Source organism: Aplysia californica, unplaced genomic scaffold (assembly GCF_000002075.1).
Source record: "Aplysia californica isolate F4 #8 unplaced genomic scaffold, AplCal3.0 scaffold00013, whole genome shotgun sequence".
NCBI lineage: Eukaryota > Metazoa > Mollusca > Gastropoda > Aplysiida > Aplysiidae > Aplysia > Aplysia californica.
This window is the reverse complement of record NW_004797283.1, coordinates 1,941,210-1,945,442: the sequence shown is the minus strand read 5'-3', so window position 1 is coordinate 1,945,442 and position 4,233 is coordinate 1,941,210. Positions and strand designations below refer to the sequence as shown.

Below are 4,233 nucleotides of genomic sequence, written 5' to 3'. Positions count from 1 at the left end.
GCGCGTGTGTGTGTGTGTGTGAATGTGTGTGTGTACGAGGTGTAAAACCAAACCAATGTGGTCCAACTACATCTCTGACACGGCAAGATACCCTCCATCTCTCAGGGCATGCCAGGAAAATGCAATCAGAGCGAGGAATTCATGTGATAGTTTCTGTCACTGATTTCTCCAAGTATTTTACTCTGGCAAACCCAAACGTGTATGAATTGACAGACTTCAGAGGAAGAGCAGACAATCAAAATAAAAATCAAATCACCCTACCAAGAGCGCAATGCTCCTGCTAAAAGAGATTGTGAGAGCGAGAGAGAGAGAGAGAGAGAGAGAGAGAGAGAGAGAGAGAGAGAGAGAAAGAAAGAAAGAAATAGAGAGAGTGAGAGGGTGGAAGGTAGAGAAAAAAGGGTGGAGATAGAGGCAAAAGAAAAAGAAAAAAGTGGGTTGGCGATTGGGAAAGCAGGCGTTAGGCTACAAGAAAAAGAACACGAAGTTTTCTAAGGAAACATCAAAACTACACACCCACCCCCACCCACCCCTACCCTCAACCCTTGCCCCACCCCCTTTTTCTAGGGACTGGATAGAAAATTGATACATAACCGGAAACACCGACAATACTGGCGGAAATCTAAATATCAGTTTTCACTGGCCCACAGGTGTTTTCTGTTTTCTGGGGTTGCCACGGACAAGAGTACGCTGCTTGCGACAGTAATTACTGTTATGTTAGCATTGGCTGTACGTATTTCTTGTTGCTATGCAACTGGGAAGGTTACTTTTTTAATCATAATACTCACAATACTGCCGTTATCAATTTCTTGGTATTTCATTTCTTACTTCTCCTAATATTGTCACTGGGTATTTTTATAGATATCTCTTGCGTGGAGATGAAAAACCATTTTGTGTTGGACGTGATACCGATTTTACTATCAGGCCCACCCTGATAGGATGTCCAGACTTTGGAGAGACCCGAAGAAGATAATTTTAAATGTACTAACTTGAAGAATGTGTGTTCTGCACCGTTGATCCCAACATGATTTTCTATATACCCTGATCATTGCTCTTTACTCAAAGGTGTAGATGATACTATTTGTAAAATGTAAATGACAGCTTTGACTACTGAATTTTTACCATGAAATGTTTTACCTCAACTATAAAGTAAAACTAAGGTATTATACTGTGAACTAACGTGAAGACAACCAACTTGTTTCACGCACGCTCATATGACTTCATACTTTTTTCGAGCGCCTAAAACGTTTACCAAACCAAGCCGTCGGTAACACACTGGACGACCTAACCGACTACAGCTGGTTTGATTGGCCGTTTCTGCAAATTAATGTCCGAGTTATGGTATGCGCTTGTACTCGAATTTTTTTAGCACTTGCGACACTATACCACGGCCTTAAAGAAATAGTCCTTTCTTGTTGTAGGACGAGTAACTTTTCGTTCTAAGTTATTAGGAAGGGGGTTGTTTTTGGTAAGTGTTTTACGGTGCTCGCAACTGCATCAGGTCACATGAGTGCGTGGGGCATATTAAGCATTAATTTCAGTCTGGGAGGAATTGATTTTGAAGTTTGCCTGGGTCGCAGCCGAAGCCTACTCTTATCGATCTTAGGACCACCAAGGCGTCTTTAACATTCGCAACTTGCACCCGAACCTCCGAAATTGTTTCACTCTTTTCTGAGAAAGTTATGAGTTAGATCTTACCTACCCTAAGATCAGGAATGAGGCTGAAATACAGCAGTAAGAAGGAGCCAAGAAATAGCGGTAGAAAGACTACAGAAAGAGTCATGGGTCCAGAGGAGCGAACAAAAAGGAGGGGGGGGGGTAGAGATAGTGGAGACGGAAGCAGACAACAGAACATGGTTAGAGAGCAGGAAATGAAGTGAAATGAGAAATTTGAAAGAATATAATTTTCTGTCGCTCTCAGGTTTCGAACCCAGGACCTATTGAATGAGAGGCGAGCACCGTACCCCTGGACGATGAGAACCCCTTATCAAAGTTAATTAAATTTTTGCCTCGAGGTTAAGATCTTTTGCAGTGCTAGATATTAGGAGTAAGATATTTATGGTGTTGGGGATTATTGTAAAGTACAGTCGAAACTGACCAAAACAGCCACATGTTGTCGAGGAGAAAAGTGGTTGTCTTAGACAGGTGGATGTTTTGGACAGTGTCATTATAATGTGTGAGGCAGTGTTGTGAAATCAGGCGCTCGTCAAAATAACCAAAGTGAAGAAACTGGCATTTTCCCGCAGGTTTGGGAATTTGTATCTAATTTTTGTTTTTGGGGTTAACGCCTTTCATGCCCATTGCAGAACATGTTTCTGTGTGAATTTTTCCGAAAAAATGTTAACTAAGGGGGGGGGGGGGGATTTGTAAATTTTCAGTTTCCACGGACTCTCCTGTTAAGAAAATAACTAATCTTAGGCGACCATTTTTTCACTAAGTCTACCTCTGAAACCAGGTGATCCTACCTCCTACATGCGCAAATATCTCGACTTGTATTCCAGATAAATGGATATTTTTTTCACCCAAAGCAAAACAACTGAGCAAGCTTTAAGACAATATCTATAACTCTTACATGCCTAAAGATTTACGAGACCCTGATTCCACTGGGTTGTGACACATGTATAGAAATGAACGCAATAGAGGAAGTGGGAAGTGACCGTTGGTACAGGCTATTGTCTTGGATAGGTCGACGTTGGAGCAACATGTTCGACTGTATTTTCTTCGTTTTTTTTTCCTTCCTTAGTATTAAACAATGTGACAGGGGCCTGTGGTGTAGCGGTAAGGCACTTGGCCGGCTCACGCAAGAGGGCGGAATTCGATTCCCGAGGAGGGGGGGGGGGGGTGATTTCTATCCAGTGCCTCGATCTCTTTACCGGCATGTCGTATCCTTCTCGGCTTGGGTTGGCCCTGACAGGTAGGGTCGAAACTCGCCTCTTAATTATCTAAATTGTGTCCATGTAAAAACATCTACTTTTTAAAAATGTGTGTATGTATTGAGGAGGGGCAGCGGAACATGGATGGCGACCATTTAGTATATATACAAATATATATATATATATATATATATATATATATATATATATATATATATATATATATATATGTAAATATAAACAATCTGGTTATCTGAAGAGTACTGTGTTGGCCCTTGTGCCCAGAACCGGAAAAGTACCCTTTTAAAAATCTAACAATAAATAAATGTCAAAAAGGTATTTTCCTTTTTGGTAAAGCTGTATGCGTTTCTGTCGGGTTATTTGTTTATTCTTTTTAATAATAATAATAATAATAATAATAATAAATTACACTTTTATTTGTCCCAGAAGGGCACTTTGTTTTACAATGGCAAACATACATACATAAATACATAATTATAAATACGTACATACACAATTACATACATGCATAAATACATACATAAATACACACTGTTACACAAATACAGAACAGTTTACAAACAATGCCACTGCCGGTCGCCACTGTGCAGCGCCCTGTAGTGAGGGAGGAGGGGTGGACTTACAACCTTGAGTAGAGTAGACTACGATTATAGGTTTTTTACATTGATAATGACCTTTTTAATTGTGCAACCATTTATAATTATGTATTTCTTAAGCGTGTACGCCATGTCTACTTGTACCCTACATATAGGCCTATTCAGGTTGTGAGTGAGATGGTCAAACTGACAGGACCTGCCACTAAACGTAGAGACAGACACACAAACACACAGAGAGAAAGAGAGAGAGAGAGAGAGAGAGAGAGAGAGAGAGAGAGAGAGAGAGAGAGTGTGTGTGTGTGTGGGTGTGTGGGGGGGGGGGGGAGAAGGAGTGAGGCTATAAAGGAAAAAGATAAGAAGAAAGAGAAAGAGAGAGAAAGGAAGAGAGTGGCGCTGAATAGGGACAACAGTGAAAGATATTGCATTATCAAGAAGAATTGTAGGAAAATCGAAAGTTTGAACGGAAGAAAGAAAGAAAGAAAGAAAGAAAGAAAGAAAGAAAGAAAGAAAGAAAAAGAAAGAAAGAACATAACAAGTACAGTTTGGTTTATGTCTTACGGTGAAGTAACGCCAAGCAGGTTAAATGGCTAGATACTCGGTTTGAAGGACGTTTCCCGTTGACATCATTTTATGTCGCAATTTCTAATACTAATAGTGCCCATTGTCTCTTTGTCGTGTAACTATATAACTTTATATCCCTGAAGAGAGTCACTTTGGGGAAGAAAGTGCTGTGCACAAGGATGCGC

General features: G+C 40.5%; 1 protein-coding gene across 1 annotated transcript in view; it reads left to right on the top strand.

Annotated features, from left to right (window-relative positions):
- The window catches only part of LOC101861253 (probable sodium/potassium/calcium exchanger CG1090), a gene marked incomplete at its 5' end in the record, with an annotated part of 36,115 nt that overhangs the window by 18,281 nt on the left and 13,601 nt on the right, over window positions 1-4,233 (top strand).